The sequence below is a fragment of the Onychomys torridus genome, chromosome X (assembly GCF_903995425.1).
Source record: "Onychomys torridus chromosome X, mOncTor1.1, whole genome shotgun sequence".
Taxonomy (NCBI): Eukaryota; Metazoa; Chordata; class Mammalia; order Rodentia; family Cricetidae; genus Onychomys; species Onychomys torridus.
The window spans coordinates 83,736,991-83,757,348 of NC_050466.1; the positions used below are offsets into that span (position 1 = coordinate 83,736,991).

A 20,358-nucleotide genomic window follows, 5' to 3' on the forward strand; every position below is an offset into this window, starting at 1 on the left:
TGAGTTCGAGGCCAGCCTGGGCTACCAAGTGAGTTCCAGGAGAGGTGCAAAGCTACACAGAGAAACCCTGTCTCGACCCCCCCCCCAAAAAAAAACTTTAAAAACCCTTACTAAAAGGCTGATGCAGGCTTGGGTCCTCTGGAAGAGCAGCCAAGGCTCTTAACTCTTGAGCTATCTCTGGTAACAAGTTTATTTAGACTTTCTCTCCATTTTAAATATCACGGGAAAAAAATATCATGTTGGTTATTATTTATGTATTTATTTATTTATTGGGTGGTGACTATTGAACATAAAGCTTCCTCCTGCTAAGCATATATGGTACCATGGTGATTTAAAAAACTAATTTATTTTTATTTTCTGTGCATTTGTGTTTTGCCTGCATGTGTGTCTGTGTGAGAGTGTCAGTTCTTGGAGTTACAGACAGTTGTGAGCCACCATGTGGGTGCTGGGAATTGAACTTGGGTCCTCTGGAAGAGCAGTCAGTGCTCTTAACCACTGAGCTATCTCTTCAGCCCGGTGATTTTTTTTAAAAAACTGAATTACTAGAGCTCTTTTTACATTCTGGATCTAGTCCTTTGTTAAATGTCTAATTTGCAGATGTTTTCTCATACTCTGTCCTTTGTCCTCCCACTTGCCTGTTTTTGTCTTATTTGACTTTTGTTTTGGAGACAGTCTCCTGTAACCCAGGCTAGCCTCAAACTTGTTGCGCAGCCCAAGAGGATGGACTTGAATTCCTGGTCTTCCTGCTTCTACCCTCAAGTGCTGGGATTACAAGTGTGATCTGGGGTGAGGGGTGGGGTGTGGGGATGGAGAGGCACACATCAGAGTCTTATTTTATAGCCTAGCCTAACAAAAGCTGGCCTTGAGTTTGATTTCCAATTCTATTGCCTCAGTTTTCCAAATCCTGGGATTGCTTGGATTACCAGCATGCACCATCATGCCTGGCCTTTCCATTTCTTGGTGTATTCCTTTACGAAGAAAAAAAGTTTTTAAGTTGATAAAGTCCAATTTCTATTTAAATTTTTCTTTTATGGATCATACTTTTTGCATTAATACCTAAGAACAACTGCCTGATCCAAGGCTACAAAGATTTACCTGTTTTCCTCCTCCTCCTCCTCCTCTTTCTCCTCCTCCTCTTCTTATTTTTCTTCTTCTTCTTTTTGGTTTGGTTTGGTTTTTGACAGCCCTGGCTGTCCTGGAACTCACTCTGTAAACCAGGCTGACCTTGGACTCACAGAGTTCGACCTGCCTCTGCCTCCCAAGTGCTGGGATTAAAAGCATGTGCCACCCGGCAAATTCAATATTTCTTTCTTTTTCTTTTTCTTTTTCTTTTTTTTTTTTTTAAGCTGAGGATCGAACCCAGGGCCTTGTGCTTGCTAGGCAAGCACTCTACCACTGAGCTAAATCCCCAACCCCTCAATACTTCTTAATATTTTAAAATCTTTAATTGGCAGATAAGTTTTAGCTTTCAATATGGCATTTTATTCTGTTTTTTGAGACAAGATCTCATTGTGTAGCATTGGCTGATCTGGAAGTTGCTATGCAGACAAGGCTAGCCTGCAGCTCATATAGATCCACCTGCTTCTGTCTCCTGAGTACTGGGATTAAAGGTGTGTGTCAATATGCTTGGCTAATTATGCTCTTTTCTTTTAAAAAAATTTTAGCCAGGCAGTGGTGGTGCACGCCTTTAATCCCAGCACTCGGGAGGCAGAGGCAGGCAGATCTCTGTGAGTTCGAGGCCAGCCTGGGCTACCAAGTGAGTTCCAGGACAGGCGCCAAAGCTACAGAGAGAAACCCTGTCTCGAAAAACCAAAAAAAAAAAGTTTTTAACTCTGCTCCTTAGAAGACCTAGATAAGCCCTGTGCCTGTTCAGTTGGGAGCTGCCTTTTTCTACCCTGCCAGAGGCAGCCACCCTCCTGGATTCCTCCCTCCCAATAAATCTTTTGAGTGAGTTTTGAGTGACAACCTTTTCTGCCTGAGTGGAGCAGGGCAGAGAAGTAACAGGTAGAGAAGTAACCATTTTCGATGGCGGAGGAGCAGAACTGCTACATTCCTGATGGGGAAACATCCCCCACCAGAACAGAGTTGTTGGTTTGCCTGCCTTCCAAAGGCCAGGATACCTTTCCCTTCAGAACTACAGGTATAGCCTGGCTTCCAATGGCCAGGACACCTTTCCCTCCAAAGCTGTAACACTCACACACACACTCACCATAGCTCATGCACCCCTTCCCACCATGAAAAAAATTGAATATAATAAAAATTATATTCTTTTTCAAAATTGTTTTTGCTGTTCTAGGGCCTTTGCATTTCCACATGAATTTTAGAACCAACTTGTCAATTTCCTTTTAAAAATTCCCTGCTTTTTAAAAAAGTTGTCTTAACAATAATGAGGGCCATAAAGGCCCTAGCAAGTACTGACCACAACCAGCGGTGGCGGCAGTGATGACTGGTAATCTGGACCGGCAGCAGTAGGAGAAACTCCTGGCTAATGGCCCTTCACACTCTTATCAACAATAAGGACAAATAGCCAGCTTTGGTGACACAAGTCTTTTATCCCAGCACTTGGAGATCTCTGTAACGAGTCTTTTTCTGTCCTGCCAGCTCCCAAATAATGACACGGAGACTTAATATTAATTATGAAAGCTTGGCCTTCGTTTAGGCTTATCAACCACTAGCTCTTATGACTTAAATGAACCTATTTATTTATTTATTTGTTTGTTTGTTTATTTATTGGTTGTTTTTTTTTTTGAGACAGGGTTTCTCTGTGTAGCTTTGCGCCTTTCCTGGAACTCACTTTGTAGCCCAGGCTGGCCTCCAACTCACAGAGATCCTCCTGGCTCTGACTCCTGAGTGCTGGGATTAAAGGCATGCGCCACCACCGTCTGGCGGCTATTTATTTATTTTTTAAACATTTATTTATTATGTATACAGTGTTCTGTGTGTATGCTTGCACACCAGAAGAGGACACAAGATCCCATTACAGATGGTTGTGAGCCACCATGTGGTTGCTGGGACTTGAACTCAGGACCTCTGGAAGAGCAGCCACTGCTCTTAACCTCTGAGCCATTACTCCAGCCCCGAACCCATTTATTTTAATCTATGTTGACACATGGCTCATTGCCTCATCTCTCTGTACTGCTCATGCGGCTTTCTCCACATCTGGCTGGTGACTCCACCTTCTTCTGTGTCTCTTGGAATCTCTCAAGCACCTCGATTCATCTTCTCTTCCTTTCTTTCCCCAGAAATCCTGCCTATACTTCCTTTCAGCTGTTGGCCGTTTAGCTTCTTCGTCCCCCGCCCCCCCAGACAGGGTTTCTTTGTGTAGTCCTGTAGTCCTGGCTGTCCTGGAACTCACTCTGTAGACCAGGCTGACCCTGAACTTGCAGAGATCTGCCTGGCTCTGCCTCCTGAGCACTGGCATCAAAGCCAGCCTGGCTCCATTTAGCTTTTTATTACACCAACCATAGCAAATACATCTTTACATAGTATACAAATATCCCAAATAGATCTCTATGAATTCCAGGCCAGCCTGATCTACATAGTGAGTTTCAGGCTAGCCAAGGCCCCGTGGTGAGACTTTGTTTTGGGCTAAGGATGTAGTTCAGTGGTAAAATGCTTGTTTGGTATGCCCAAGGTCTGATCTCTGGTGCCACATTTATTTATTTATCTATCTATCTATCTATCTATCTATTTATTTATTTTGCCATTTTTTAAAAAGCATCCACATTTGCTGGAATCAGCCTATGAGACACAACATACATTTGATTAAGTGTGTAATATAGTAGTGTTAACTGTATACATACCATTGGGAAACTGATTGCTGGAACCTTAGCTTTTCCATCTTACAAAACAGGAACTCTATACCCATAATTAAAGGGCTTTCTTTTTTCTGAGACAGGCTTTTGCTATGCTGTCCAGACTGGCCTGGAACTTGTTGTACAGTCCAGTGTGGCCTTGGACTTAACGACCTTCTACCTCAACCTCCCTAGGGCTGGAATTACAGGTATGTGCTCTCTCATACACATAACTTGTTTAACCTTTTCCTCTTCCTCTCCTTTCTCTCTTCCCCCCTTTTCTCTATGCTTAACCTAGGGTCTTATGTATAGCCAAGCACACACTGTACCATATATTTACGTGCACTGTATCACTAAACTACACACCCTCAGCCTGGTTGAGACTTTTGAATCTGCATGTGAACTTGGGAAGAATTGGAATCTGACCTTATGGAGGCTTCCAATCCCTTCTGGGATTTGTTTCACCTATGTTTTGCATTCTGTCATCTGTCACTAAGGCAGTACTTGTCACGTCTCTAGGTAACATAAAAGTCAGCGCTCCTTTAGGCAAAGTCTGAGCCCAGTGTTCATATGTGGGTACCTGTTGCAAGTCTTTCTCTGTTCTGCCTGCCAGCTCCCAAATCAAGACATGGAGACTTCTTATTTATTATGAAAGTTCTGCCAATAGCTTATGCTTGTTTCTAACTAGCTCTTATAACTTAAATTAACACATTTCTATTAATTTACTTGCTGCCATGTGGCTCATGGCTTGTAACCTCATCTCCTATATGTCTTGCTTCCTCTGAATCTCTTCGCAACTCCATCCTTCTTTTCAGTGTCCTCTGTGCCTGGAAATCCTGCCTAGCTATTAGTCATTCAGCTTTTTATTAAACCAGTCACAGTGACTTACCTTTACACAGAAGTAAAGGAATATTCCACAGCGGGTACCCGGTTTTCTAGTCAGCAACCCAATTCAAAACTGAGAGGGTCAGAAATGACTTAAAATCCCTTTCTGCCTAGTAAACCAGAAAGAAGTTCTGTGTTGAGATAGTTATGCAATCACTGATTTTTTATTTTTATTTTTTTAGACAGGGTTTCTCTATGTAGTGTTGCCTGGCCTGCAACTTGCTCTGTAGACCAAGTTGGCCTTGAACTCACAAAGATCCACCTGCATCTGCCTCCTGAGTGATGGGATTAAAGGCACATGCCACCACCACCCTATGGTGATATTTTATTTGTGCTGAAATGTGATTTTATTTGTATGTTAATAAAGTTGCCTGGAGATCAGAAGTCACAGCGAGCCACAAGCAGGAGTCAGGTGGTGGTAGCACACTCTCTTCATCCGATCACATGACAGGCAGAGTCTCTGTGTGGTCAAGGACACATCCAAAGCAAGGTGACCTGAACTTTTAATTCCAGAACCAACCATAGAGACCTGGAGGTCTGTATAGACGGGCAGTGACAAGGAAATCATGTGATTGGGTTTAGAGCCAATGAGAAGGCAGAACAGAAAGGCAATAGGAAGATCTCTCTCTGAGGGGAAGGACAGCAGCAAGTGGTAAGATAAGGTGGTCTTAGCTCTTGGCTACTGCTATGATCTCTGGGCTTTTAACTCTGCATTTGGCTTTTTGTTTCTTATTTAATAAGACCATTTAGAATTTCATCTACACCACCCAGCTGGTTTTTAATTTGTTAAACAACTATTTATTTATTTATTCACCTATTTATCTATCTATCTATTTATTTATTTTTGTGTGTAAGTATGTGTGTATGAGTGTGGGGGCACATGTGTACACCACAAAGTGTGTGTGTAGGTCAGAGGAGACTTGTTAAGAGTTGGCTCACTCCTTCTACCATGTGAATTCTAGGAATCTAACTCAGGCTTTCAGACTTGGAGGCAGGCATCTTTATACTGTGAGCATGAAAAGGCCTGCAGTCACTTTAAAAAAAAAAAAAAAAAGAATTTAGCTACAGCCAGGCATGGTGGTGCATGCCTTTATTCCCAGCAGAAGCCTGGTCTACATTGTGAGTTCCAGGTCAGCCAAAACTACATAGTGAGAGCCTGTCTCCAACAACAAAACAAAGAAAAGAGAATTCGGTTTCTGCTGGGCATGGTGGCCCACTCCTGTAACTCCAACACATGGGATGCCGACACAAGAAGAGCACGGGGTCCAGGCCAGCATTGGCCAGAGTGGGATGGTGTCTCAAAACCAAGGAAGAAAAGGCACCGTGTGCTGGGGCCCAACTATAATCCCAGCAATTAGGAGGTGGAAGCAGGGTGAGCAGCAGTTTAAGGCCATTCTTGGCTATAGAGCAAGTTAAGGCCAGCCTGACCTACAGAATAGTGTCTCAAAATAAGTCATAAAATGTGAAAAGGGGGGTGATGGTATCTGGAGAGATGGTTTAGTGGTTAAGAGCACTTGCTGCTCTTTCAGAGGACTAGAACCCACTTTGGGCAGCTTACAACCACCTGCAATTCCAGCTCTAGGGAATCCAATGCCCTCTTCTGGCCTCTGTAAAAACACAAGTGGACATGGCTGTTGCAGGATTTTGTTTAAAATTTTAAAATAACACATGGCATATGCGAACTCTCAGACATTCACATAACTTAAAATGAAATCTTTAAAAACACTTTACTGGAGCCTTTAATCCCAGCACTTGGGAGGCAGATCTCTGAGTTTTACTCTATAAAGTGAGCTCCAGGCCAGCCAAGGCTACATAAAAACAAACAAACAAAATTTTATTTTTATGTTTATGTTTATCTGTGTGTACCTGCCTGTCTGTTGTAGTCCATATACATGCATTTTCCACAGAAGCCAGAAGAGAGTGACATATTGCCTGGAACTGTAGTTTCAGGAGGTTGTAAGCTGCTTAAAGTGGGAGTTCGGAACTAAACCCAGGTCCTCTGCAAGAGCAATAAGTGCTCTTAACCACTGAGCCAATCTCTCCAGCCCCAGTGAAAATAAACCTTTAACTTAAAAGGCAGAAGCAGGTCTCTGAGTTCAAGGCTAGCTCATCTACATAGTGAATCCAAGCTAACCAGGGCTATACAGTGAGATCATGTTTCAAAAAAAAATATAAAAACAAAAAGAAAAAAAGTGAATTTAGTTTTAGGACCAAGAAACAACTCAAGAACCTGCATTCAATCTTATTTGTGTTTTTTCTTGTTTTTGTATTTTGTATTTGTATATTGTTGTTGTTTTGGTTTTGGTTTTTCAAGACAGGATTTCTCTCTGAAACAGCCCTAGCTGTCCTGGAACTTACTCTATAGACCAGGCTGGCCTTGAGCTCACAGAGACCCACCTGCCCCTGCCTTCCAAGTGTTGAGATTAAAGGTGTGGGCCACCACCGCCTGGCTCCTATTTGTATTCTAAACCACAGTCCCTAAACTCTTAAGTTTCAAAGAAATTACTGGAGGTTTTTTTTTTCCTTCACTGTGCAACATCACATAGCAACTCTTCATTTCTACTGCTCAGCTCAACTCTGTCACTCTCTGTGTGTGTGTGTGTGTGTGTGTGTGTGTGTGTGTGTGTGTTCTTACACATCTGAAATAAAGCACTCATGAATACATGGCTTGCGACATGAAACTTCTAAAGTATAGGGTTACTTTTCATCAGTTCAGAAACAGAATTAAAATGATTAACTTTGGAAGTGATAGTTTTTTGACATTTTAATTTACAAAAGGCATACTGTCCATGCTGTCTTTCAAAGTAGATACATTCAGTTAAAGTGGTGATACTCATTTCTTCTTTTTAGTGGTATTGTTTGGATGGTTAGTGATTACAGCATTTTTCTGTCCTATTTCACGGTGTCCACCATTTTTTTCTTCCTCTTATCGCCGCTGGTTACTCTTTGTCCCCATTCATGTTCCCTATCTTGTCTAGAGGACTCTTGCAGGGCCCAATCTCAAGCCCATTTGTACTTAGCTCCCTGTTAATGTAGACACCTCTGGAACAAACACATGCTGGAATTTCCCGGCTTCTGAAGCACATTGCTATTCTCATTGACTCATAAAAAGCACAAAAAGAAAGAAAGAAAGAAAGAAAGAAAGAAAGAAAGGAAGAGAGAATTTAAAAAAAATACATTGTTTTTGTTTTGACTTAAAGTTTTTTATTTTTATTTAGTGTGTGTGTGTGTGTAGGTCAGAGGACAACTTGCTAGAGTCTCTCTCATTCCATCATGTGGGTGGGCCCTAGGGAACAAATTCATGTCATCAGGCTTAGTGACAAACACTTTTATCTGCTGAGCCATCTCTCTGGCCCTGTTTTTCTCTTTCTGAGACAGGGTCACATGTAGCTCAGGTTGGTTTGAACTGGCTGTTTAGCTGGGGGATGACCTGGGACTCCTGACCCTCTTGCTTCTACCTCCTGAGTGCTGGGATGACAGGCTTGCACCAATGTGTCTGGCTCATTCCTTTTAACTATTTCCATTACTACAAGGCATTGTCCATGTTAATGTTTCAAAGTAAGAATAATCAGTTAACACAGCAATAGTCAATGCATCTTCTGGTCTTTCTTTCTTTCTTTCTTTCCTTCTTTATTTTTATTTATTTCTTTATTTTTTTGAGACAGAGCTTCTCTGTGTAGTCCTGGCTGTCCTGGAACTCACTCTGTAGACTAGGCTGGCCTCAAACTCAGAGATCTGCCTGGCTCTGCCTCCAGAGTGCTGGGATTAAAGGCATTCACCACCACTACCCTGCTGGGGATTTTCATAATGAGTGATTGATGGGGGAGGGGCCAGCCCATTGTGAATGGTGCTACCCCTGGCATGGCAGTCCTGGGTGCTCTAAGAAGGCTGAGCAAGCCATGAGGAGCAAGCCAGTAAGCAGCATTCCTCTGTAGCTTCTGCTTCAGCTCCTGCATTCAGGTTCCTGCTGTGCTGTGGTCCTTCCCTGACTTCTTTGGATGATTAACTGTGTGATGTGGAAGTGTAAGCAAAATAAACTCTTTCCTCTGCAAGTTCATTTTGGTCACAGTGTTTTATCACAGCAATAGAAACCCTAACTAAGACAGCAATGAATGGTGGTAAATGCAGAGCGACACACATGCTAAGGTGCTGAGAATTAGTGACAGCTGAGATCTAGGCCCTCAACAGGACATTGATGCCACCCTCTCTAAGGCTCAGAGGGTAAGAAGATAAGGGAAGAGCCACATAGTACTATCTTCTGGGTATGACACAGCCAATACAGTCTGTACCTCACTGCAACTGTGGCTAGGTACAATGGGCCTAAATCAGACTGGATCTATCAACCATCAATTATAGCAGGATGAAGTGGCCGAGTGGTTAAGGTGATGGACTGCTAATCCATTGTGCTCTGCACGTGTGGGTTCGAATCCCATCCTCATCGACTGACTGTCAGATGGTTTTGCACCAGTCCTAACTGCCAAGTGTTTTGAGAGTTTCCAAAAAACAACAACAAAACCAAAAAACAAACAAACAAAAAACCCCAAAAAAACCCCAGTCAATTATAGATTGGGGAAGGGCTCACAGACCTCTACCCCTTCCTGCTGAACTATAGGCTATTGATGGACTCTGGGGGAGGGACAGTCATTATTGTCTTCAGTTGTGTACCCATTGATGAGTTCACCAGGCCCCAACGGATAGTTCCAAAGCCATGGAACCATCCACATATGATCCTGGTGAAATTGGATCTCATAAAAAAATATGACAAAACAGCAACCACAACAAAACAACAAATGATTGTGAAGACTTATAGGGGTGGATAATAAGGCTGGGGTGTGAGCTATTCTTGCTGACTCAGGCAGTGGGGCAGCTTTCTTGCGGCACAGAGACGACCCTTGTAGGCCCTGCCCCTGGAGACCTCCAGCTGCCAGGCTCCACCCGCAGACTACTCTGGCCACCAGGCCTGACCTGTTGAGGTATGAAAGTGGCTAGCCTTCCCCACTCCTAGGAGCTCCAACTGCTAGGACCCACCCCTGAGGAGCTCCAATGGCCAGGACCCACCCCTGAGGAGCTCCAACAGCTAGGCCCCAACCCCCAGACTTCTCTTAACAGCCCTAACAGTTAGTCCCTAAGGGTTGTAACAGTGATTCCCAGCCTCTCAAGGTAGTAGAGTGGTCAGGCCTCGCCCTACAGAAAAAATTCCCATCAATCCCTGAGTTTGCCTCAAGATCAGGCCACAATAATCCCACCAATCCCATGCCACCCTGGAAAGCTCCACCTACAAGAAACCTTATAGAAGGCCTGCCTTCTGGTCAGGTCTCTCTGGCCTCTCACTCGAGTAGAGGCAGCCACCTCTCTGAGTTTTCTCTCCCAGCACATCTTTTGTGTGAAGTTTGTTGTGCAGTGTGACTTTGTGGTAATCCTTGGCTCCCGACTGTCAGGATACCTTTTGCCTCAGAGCCATAATTGGAGGTATGACGCAGGCTCTCCTGGTGCCTGTGCCCCCTCCCCCCCCAGGGTCTGAGCCCCACTGGGACCCTAGCTCTCATTTCTGCTCCACCCAAACAGACTCACCTTCCAGCTCACCAACTGCTTGGCACCCCATCCACTGGTAGCAGTTAGGTACATTTCCCCTTTTGTTGATGTAACTGTACCCCTGAGTCCGAGGATGTGACCATTGAGTATCTGACACCCCTCTGGTACTCTTGGAGGTCTTTACGGCTACAACTGGTCTTCTTCACCTGGCCTTGACCCTCTCTCTACCCTTGAAGCTGCAGTCTCCTTAGTCCAACTAGGCTATGCTGTGCCCCTTCCTGCCTCTTCCCCTGCCTTCCTTCAGAGCTGCACATCATAACCCCACAACTCCTCTAGACCCTCCTGGCTAGACATTACCTCCCCATTTCTTCCCCAACACATCTTTTGTGTGAGGTTTGTTTTGTGGTGTGACTTCGGTATTCCTTGTCTCCTGACAGCCAGGTGATCTTTCCCTTCCGAGCTGTAACATGTATAGGGGTAGATTAAAGAGGGCATGAGACCAATCGGGATGTCTGTTTTATGAAACTGTCAAAGAATGAACTCAAGGAAGGAATGTTACAAACAATCACAAAAGGGACAGCGGAGGTTGCCGTGTGTGGTCTTTTGCTCTTTTCTCTTCTTGCCTTCTTTTGGCCTAAATTTTCACCCTATTCACTTATTAGCACGTGTTGAAGAGTTTCTGCTTCTCCTAAGTCTAGACACAGCCTGTGGGCACCTTATTTACTCTCTCTCCTTCCTTCTGGACTAGATTTATAGATCACACCATTTGAGAAGCCTTGCTCAATCCTTCAAAGCCTGGGTTCTACCAGAATACCCCATGCCATCTCAAACTACTGCTCTGAGGCCAGCGTGGAATGTTTTGAACCCCGGTGGCTATCTATATGGGCTGTGCTGTTACTCTAAAAACTGCTAGGAGATAATTTGCTTCCTCAAGTTTAAAGGGTTGAAATGAGCCTGGGGGTTTACATGACTCAGTGGTAGAGCCTTTACCAAGCAAGGCCCTGGGTTCTATCTCCAGCCTCTTTCCCATGCCCATTCCCCAAAAAGAAAAAAAAAGGGGGCTAGGTGAGACCTCACGGGTAGCAGTTTAAAAAGTTTAGCATTTTCTTCATTTCAGGATAGGGCACACTGAATTCTCTTTTTGTCATGCACATTTAAGTAGTTAATTTTCTTGGATAGCTCCCTATATATTTTGAAATAATGCAATATACATAGTTTAGGCACCCAGTCTCTTGGGGCTACACAGGTCCTGCTGAGTCATTCTGATCATGTAGACTTAAGTTACTGATTTATTTTCCTTGCATAGCTCCCAGTGTTTCTGAACTAATGGAATGTACACATTTCAGATGCCTCTCTAAGGAGTGGGTTTCTTAGCTCATGATGAGCCACCACAGCTTTGCAAGTATGAGTTACTAACTTGTTTTGCTGGTGGAGAACCTATGTTCCCAAAAAACAGCAAGGTACAGACAGACTCTAGGTACTACCTTTTTTTTTTTTTTTTTTTTTTTTTTGTCTTTGTATTCAGGATCCTTTCAAGTGTGTAAGGACTTGGCATTACCCTATCTGGATCTTGGGGAGGGATTTGGGCTTCATGATATGAGAGAATATAGGGGAAACAAGGTAAAGATTCTTACCAACAAACTGGAGATCTGACATAAGGGATGACAAGTGAGGAAAATCCTTGTGTAGACATCTCCAGAAGCCTCGACCTATTTAAAGAGATCCAAGTTTTGATACAATTCCCTTACAGTTTTGACTTCTAGAAAAGTGGGTCAGGTTCATGACTTCAGAGGTGGGCAGAGAGTTGGAAAAGTTCGGAGAAGTGTGACAACCACAAGGCCAGAGGAAATAAAGAGGAGCAGTGCTAGCGAAAGGTAACCAGTCACAGCCAACCCGGAAGCCTCCTTTATTCATGTTTCCCAATTTCCCATCCTAGGTCAGGCATCATAATAGCTCAAGGGATTCTCTTCTTTTCGGAGGTAGGGCCCAGCTGGCTTACATGCCGAATCCTCTTTCCTTAGCCTTGTTAGTTCTGGTGCTGCAAGTACACACTACCACTGTGGGCTTTCAACTTCTTAAAACATACAATAAAGGAAGGGGGAAGGGGAATATAATATCATCAATCCTCACAATCCCCAGGTGGAGGCCACCTTCTAATTCCAGCATGTCTGATAGTCCTGAGACATTTTTGCATGGACTATCAGAGAGCCAGACACCAACAGACTGAGGAATGTGTAGTGTATTCTTAAACACTTAGGCTAGAGAGCTAAGAAAAGACAGCACAGGCAGGGTCCTCACACTTGTGATCATAGAAGTTGGGAGGCAGAAACAGAATTGCCTTTCAGGGTCTCTTCCAGAATGAAGGAACTCCAGTTACTTTGCAGCGTGATGAGAAAAGCAGTTCTGAGTTGTCTAAGGATGTTGAAAAAAAGCCAAAGCTAGGGCCAGTGACGAGTCTCAGCAGGTAAAGGCACTTGCTCCCAAGTACTGCAACCTGAATTTGACAACCTCAATTCAACCCCCTGCATCCACACGGTGGAAAGAGGGACCCACCTCATCTACCTCTTGCAAGTTGTCTGATCTGCCCACTCTACTAAATAAATGTAAATAAATAAAATAAAAAGAAAGGATGTAGTTTCAATTACATACTGCATTTATGGTGTTGTTCTCAAAAGATTATACTGGAGCTGAAAAACCCCTATTACCTACTGATGTCACAGTATCCTAACACTATAGTGCAACACATTATTCCTTTTGTGATTGATTCTGGTTTAAATAAACCATCTGCTGCCAGTTATATCAAACCATAGTACCTGAGAAAAAAATATATAGCTTTTTTTTTCTTGTTTCTTTTTCGAGACAGGGTTTCTCTGTGGAGCTTTGTGCCTTTCCTGGCACTCACTCTGTAGACCAGGCTGGCCTCGAACTCACAGAGATCTGTCTGCCTCTGCCTCCTGAGTGCTGGGATTTAAAGACGTACGCTACCACCGCCCGACAGCTTTTTTTTTTTTTTTTTCCAGACACATTTAAACTAGGTAGCCTCTGGCTGGCCTGGAACTCACTGTGTAGATGAAGCTGGCCTTATACTCACAACAATCTCTTACCTCTGCCCCTCAAATGCTGGGATTAAAAGTGCACACTACCACATTAGGCACCCATCTAGGTTTGCCTAACAGTGAAACTGCCTGCCTATTGATTTCTCAGAACTCATCACTATTGTTGAGCAATGCCTGGCTGTAATTGAAAACAGGAATTACTGCTGCGGGTGTTAGTTTATTTAGATAAGTTTATTTAGATAAGATAAGTTTATTTAGATAAGATAAAAAATAAATTTATTTTCTTGGTAGAGGTGGAGGTAGAGGTAGGAAAAGCAAAAACAAATAAACAAACAAACAAAAAACCAAAAACGTTAAGGTCAGAAATGGTTAATGGTTGCCTGAATTTTAAACTGTAGGGGCAGTGGCTTCCTCACAGAGATCCATAATAAATTTACAAAACAGTCTTACGGTGTAGTTTCATATTCTTAAATCAAGAAAAAAATGATATTTAATGGCCATGATCTAAAATTCCATAGCAGACTTGTCCTTGTCAGACTTGTAAACGCGCACACACACACACACACACACACACACACACACACTCACACACCCCAACAACAGAATGTGGTGCCTTCTGAATGTTCGTTCTTGCCTATTTTGACGCAAAACAAACCCGTTTTTTCAGATTGCACTTTTCTCCCTATAGTGAAAACATGCCATTTTCTAGGACTTTTTCCGTCTCTGGGAAATTTTTATGTGAACCGTGTAACTGCTACGCAATAAACCAAGTGGAACTGTGACGCAACGTTCCACTGCAAAGTGCCTTGCAAGAATGATGTCATTCGGTGTTCTCTAGTCACCTATAACAGGTACTGTTGGCAAAGCTCTCCTCATCCCAGGGTGTACAAGATGTAAAACTGGAATTTTCCGGGTGTCCTAGCCCTCAACTTGCGCACCGCGCGTTCGCCGCAGCGCCTCAGGGCCCACCTCTGGGGCAGGAGCAGTGGCACTGTCGCCTGGGAAGGTGCAGAGCCGATCCTCTCTAGCCCCGACGGCGGTGCTTGGAGGGGAAGCCTCAACGGCTCCGGCCTGCAGCGCCCCGCTACCTATTTTCCTCGGTGCCCACAGCCTCCCGCTACCGTGGCAGGTTCGCCCTCAGGGACAAGGCGGGCTGCGGGCGCGGGGCTGCGGGCGCGGGACAACCCTCCCTCTACCGGGTTCCCACACCCGCTCCCGCTCCGTGGCGCCGGAAGTGACGCGCATTGGGCTGAAAGATGGCGGCATTGGCGTTAGACCAGGGGGAAGGTAAACACCCGCCAGGCGGCGCGCTGGCCCCTGGGGGGCACCCTCAGGGGTTGAGGGGGCCTCCCTGGCCTACTCCCTAACCCGCGGCTTCCCGTTCCCACCCTCTCTCTCCGAGAGGCCGGCTTCCGCACGTCCTAGACACCGCAGCCCGGGCCCCCTGCCTGCGGGCCCCGCCTCCCTGGGCGGGCCCCGGGCGGCTCCCGCGGCCCGCAGGGGGCGCGAGGCCCGGAGCGGCCCCTGGCTCGTGGCCCCGCACGCCCCGCCCCTTTCCCGCCCCTTTCCCGCTTTCCTCCACCCCCGGCGTGGGTGATCCTGAGGCTCCGCGCGCTTCGGGGCAGAAACCCGGAGACGCCGTTGTCGACGTCGTTACCGCTGGCGCTTCTGCTGTTGCCCTCGGCCCCCCTCTGCTCTGTCCCGGTTCGTGGCCCTAAGCCGGTTCTCCCGCCGTACCCAGTGGGCTGTCGCGAGCTCCTCCTCCCCTCCCCGGTATTGGCAAGTCTGGGCCCCGGCCCCGGCCCCGACGCCGCGCGCCTAACGCCTAGCCCAACTGTCTGGACTCGCTACTCAAGCGCTGTCTTCTTTCCCAGGACTGCTTCCGAAGGGGCCTCAGGCTCTCACGCTCGCCCCGCGCCGGAGCGCTCCGGCCCGGCCAGGGAGCGGCCCCTTGTAGAGGTCCAAGGAGCCTACCGAGGTCCGTCCCGGCGCTCGACCCTCCCACCGTTCGGCCCACTGGCCCGCTTCTTCCTGATGCAGAGTGCCGTCCACTAGAGGCTGGACAGGACCCCCGAGGTGCGTAGCCGCCCCTGGCCGCCGGCCTGCGGAGCCCAGGCTTTGCCTGCGGCCCCGAGGAAGGCACGGGTTCCGTGGCCCCCACCACACTCAAACATTTGGTAGACGCCGGGACCCAATTTGTCTTTGAGTTTACTTAAATTGTTTGAAATGTAAATTTTTTTCAAGGGGAGAAAAAGAGGAGGAGGGGAGAGAGAGAGGGGGAAGAGGAAAAAAAAAAGGAAGAAGCATAATTCAGCCATTTTTTGCAGCACAGAGCTGCAGGTACCATGATTATTTACCCCCAACCGGTTCCTTCCCTTTAAAAATCCCATTTGTGCCTGAAATAGAGCTATGCGAAATGTGAGGCATAAAGCGTGAAATCAGAACGTCTGGGTCCGACTGGGTGACTGAGAAAATCTCGTACGGAGCCTCAGTTTCTTATCTATGAAACAAGTCAGTAATAGCCACATCAGAAGGTAATGAGGACTCTATGAGGTCATATATGTGAAAATAATCTATAGCTGTAAAGTGTCGTAGAAAATATAAGGTCATTTCTTTAAGTAACCTTTGCTAGAGTGCTTAATGTGGCTAACTGTTGCTGCCTTGTAATTTCTATATTATAAGTAAATAAGTACAGAATAGCAAAACAGTGCAGTAATCGATAGCTGGTTAATAGTCACGTTGGTTGGCCTTCCTCCTACAAAATGCTAACTGCTTATTTAAAATAACGGTATTCTTCAATTCAAATTTAATGTTGCTGTAGGGCTTTTCATCTTTCTAGGCCTCTTAGGCCCTTTTCTGACTCAGACTATTTAGCACCTTACATTTGTTAGTCTTTATATATTTTTAATCAGTAATCTGGTTTGCTGTTGTCATCTTAAGTGGTTTTTAGATGTATATGCTCTAATTTCAATATTTGCTTTTCATATCTAGGGAACAGGATGACTGAATGTTTCTACCCATTTGAAAATTGTTTTTGAAGAGCTTACAAATGCATTCATATTTCTCTAATGCTTAATAGATCTAGAAAGGTATAGGGAATTTCAACTTTTTAGCACTAAATGTAGTATTTGTGTAATTCAATTCTCATTTTCAATTGCAACACTCAGTAGGTGCTTTGAGTCCCAGTTTGTCAGTGGTAAAGGATGTTAATGAACACTCTTTACTACTGGTTAATTTGGCAGAAAAATAAGATAGTATTATTTGTAGTTTGAAAATAAAATTTGCTAAAATTTCAAAATTGTGGGATGTTTTGGCTTAAAAATAGTCAATAAAAAGTGAAGGGATATTTTGGAGCATATTTTTAGTTGGCAATAGATGCTTTTTTTCTGAGTAGTTAGACGGTAAATTTTTCATTCCCTAGTTCAGTGCCAGTTGTCTTTCACAGCGTGCTTGTACAGTTGTAAAAAGAGAATAATGCAAGGTGGGCAGGATTAATTTGGAAAAGGAATAGCCAATTTTAAAGTGGCTGCTTTTATATTTTGGATTTATCCCTTGTCCTGAAGATAATTTTGGCAGATTACTACTTTATTGAGAATTTCAGAGTTTGACTTCTCTGCCTTGTTGTGGGTTATTTGGGGCTGAAATCATGGAACCAAGGCTGGCTTGACTGAATTCATGGGTATTCAGAAGCGGGGATCCCATACTTGGTTTAATAATGTGTGTAAATTGGCATTGTACAATATAAATGAATAGTAAAATTTGTGCTAATAAATTCAAATCTTAATTTTTCTTTACTTAGGACAACATATCAACAAATAAAAACACATCATGACAAGTCGAGAGATGAGAGAAAGGAAAAAGTGTTATGTTTTAGTACGTTTAATAATTTTCCGTCTGATTTTGACCACTTTCCCTATGATGTTGGTAGCCCATCGTCAGGTTTGAGCTTTGAAATTGCAAATGTTTCATGATTGAATGTTAAGTGAGGAGAGTGAATCTTGGTCTGTGTTGGGTGCATGGTGTGTAGATTAATTTATTACCAGACATTTCTTCAGAACTAGAATGTTGTAGTTCCTTTTTTTTTTTTTTTTTTTTTTTTAATTGAAGAACAAGCAAAGCTGGCCATTGGTGAGGGCTTGCAGTAATGTTAGTTAATTAGGAAGGTATAGAATTCGGCTTCGAAGACCCTAGCTCCATAGTATTGTGGCCTGAGGCCAGTAACTTGATCTCATAGTTTGGATTTTTTTCATCTTTAAATTGAGAGTGGCTGTAGAACATGGAGGCTTGTGAAGTAAATTTCTTCATAACTCAAGTATTTATTAAGCATTTACTATGTGCCACACACTGTTCTAGGTGCTGGGGGACTCAAGTTTGTGTTAATAGTGTTAACATTTTTTTTGTTTTGTTTTGGATCCCCCCCCAAGACAGTTTTTTTTTACTGTAGTCCAGGTTTTCTTTAAAGTTATGGTCATCCTCCTCCCTCAGCCTCCCATGTACTGGGATTATAGGCATGTGTAACTAACTATACCTGGCACAAAACAAAAAATTTTGAACAGAAAATTAAAAATAAAAGTTTGGTGGCCCATTTCTCTAGTTCCAGTATTAGGAGGTAGAAGTTAAGAGGATCAGTTGAAAATCTTCCTCAATAGAGGCAGTCTGGAATATGAGATCCTTTCTCAAAAGAGATTTACTTCAGCATCAAATAGACCTTAGGAAAAAATAAAGCAGAGATGGAGATTCTTTGGTTGATGGAGTAGAGGGGGTTTGTAACTTTTTATTTATGTTTTGTTTGTTTGCTTTTTGGGGACAGGGTCTCTCTGTATGCGGCCCTGGCTATCCTGAAACTCACTCTGTAGACCAGGCTGGCCTTGAACTCACAGAAATCCACCTGCCTCTGCCTCCTGAGTACTGGGACTAAAGGTGTGTGCCACCAAGCCCACTGGGCTGTATTATTTTAAGAGGGGTTTGGGACAAGGTCTCATTGAGTTGACTCTTGTCTAGTGATCTAAAGGGAGTCATAGATATCTGGATAGAGTGATCCTAGGCAAAGAGGAACAGCAAGTGGGGTGAGGCTGGTTTTCTAGGAACAACAGTAACAGAAGGAAGAGGAGAAGGAGCTTATCATTGCCATTTTAGGAACCAATGGAAAGGCTCCCATAGGTCATTTCTGCCCTAGATATACCTTGTATTAGTGCTGGCTTAAAAGTACATGACCATGGGGCTGGAGAGATGGCTCAGGAGCACTGGCTGCTCTTCCAGAGGACCAGAGTTCAATTCCCGGCATACACACATTGCAGCTCACAGCCATCTGTAATTTCAGTTCCAGGGGATCCTCAGGCTCTTCTGGCCTCCATGGCCATTAGGCACTCACATAGTACACAGACATATATGCAGCCAAAACACCCATACAACAAAATGTCTAAAATGTAGATTACCAGGGGCCAGGAATGGTCCTCCAGATCTTTAATTCAAGCATGAGGTAGGCAAAGGCAGGTGGATCTCTGAGTTCAAAGCTTTCCAGGGCTACAAAGTGAAATCTTGTCTCCAAATAACACCACCCCCAATAAAAAAAGAAGTAGATGGCCTTTCATTTTTGTTTTGCTTTGTGTTTTTGAGACAGGGTGTCTACATAGCCCTGGCTGTCCTGGAACTCACTGTGTAGAATAGGCTAGCCTCAAACTCACAGAGATCTGCTTGCCTCTGCCCCCAAGTACTGGGATTAAAGGTATGTACCACCACATTTGCAGTAGATACCCTTTCAAGGTCTAATTTTTAAAAGTTATTTTTTGTCTGTGTCTTTCTGTGCATGTGGAAGTGTACATATGAGGTCAGAGGACTATTACAGGAGTTGGTTCTCATCTCCCACCATTTAGTTCCCAAGGATTGAATTTAGATTGTCAGTCTTGGTGGCAAGTGCCTTTACCAGCTGAGCCGTCTCAGTAGCCCAGAATTAAAAACATTGTGTATTTTGAAAGAGGGTGCTGAGGATTGAACTCTGCAGAGCCTCACATGTACCAGGCAAGTGCTCTATGACTCAATGACATGCTCAGCCCAGAACTTTTAATTTTGGAATAATGAAACGTGAAAAAGTAAAATATAGTCTAAGACTTTGTTCTTTTTAGTACTTGGATGTAGAGGTTGAAGGTAGGGTTTTGTGTGTGCTAGGCAAATACCCTACCTTTAAGTGATTTCTCTAGCACTTCATATCTTTTTGTGTTTTGTGTGTTTGATTGCACATGCATGTGAACCACGGCAAGAGTGTGAAGGTCAGAATACAACTTGTGAGAGTTGTTTGTCTCCTTCCTCCATGTGTGCCCAGGGATCAAACTCAGCTCATCAGGCTTCACAGCAGTCTCCTTTTTTCACTGAGTCATCTCACTGGCTAGAGGATGTTGAAAAATACATTTATTTAATTGCTTATTTATTTATTGTATGTGCATACGTGCACAGGCTACACAACATGAATGTGGAGGTCAGAGAACTACTTGTAAGAGTAGGTACTAGCATATGGGCCCCTGAGTTGATACTCAGATCATTAGGCTGCAACCACCTTTACCCACTGAGTAAGTTCAGTTTTCTCTCCTTGATATCCTTAAAGCTCATCCGGCTGGGGTGTATCTCAGGGATAGAGCACTTACATCCCATGTGTGAAGCCTTGGGCTCTATCTGCAAGCATGGGGGTTGGGGAATCTAGCTGAATCATTGAAGCAAATAAGAACAGATAGAAAAAATATCTTTTGTCCTTGATAATATCTTTACATTTAGTTAATACTGCACCATGGACTTACAGGAAATCTGTATTATAACATCAGAGCTTCCAAAAAGCTTCGTGTTGGTTATATAATTCTTGGAGGAGAATGAAAATGCTAACAGTATATGATTTGTGATTTCATGTTAAAATGCAGCTTAGAAGATTTGGGATTTTATTTCCCAATAGAGACTTTTCCTAGAATTCTCACTGGATCCAATCTCTGAAGGCCAGGGAAGCTGTTTTCCATGACATCACTCTTGGACTACTTCTTGTAGTAAGGAATAAGTAAAGGAACATTAAAGATGAAAAATAGCATTGAAGCCAGTGGGTTTTCCCTTAG

General features: G+C 44.0%; 1 protein-coding gene and 1 non-coding gene across 4 annotated transcripts in view; both read left to right on the top strand.

Moving 5' to 3' along the window:
- Nucleotides 1–9,038: 9,038 nt before the first annotated feature.
- Nucleotides 9,039–9,120, top strand: Trnas-gcu. The gene has a single exon. It is a non-coding gene; the product is annotated as a tRNA-Ser (tRNA).
- A 5,396-nt stretch (nt 9,121–14,516) lies between these two features.
- Klhl15 (kelch like family member 15) overlaps nt 14,517–20,358 on the top strand; it is a 42,209-nt gene continuing 36,367 nt past the window's right edge. Inside the window, exons 1-2 of one of the 3 annotated variants that reach the window (XM_036174615.1) lie at nt 14,517–14,554; nt 15,142–15,343. The gene's annotated coding sequence lies outside the window, so the exon portion shown is untranslated. Of the gene's footprint in view, nt 14,555–14,858; nt 15,041–15,141; nt 15,344–20,358 lie in introns of those variants that run through there. The other 2 variants (XM_036174616.1, XM_036174617.1) reach the window with 2 other exon arrangements.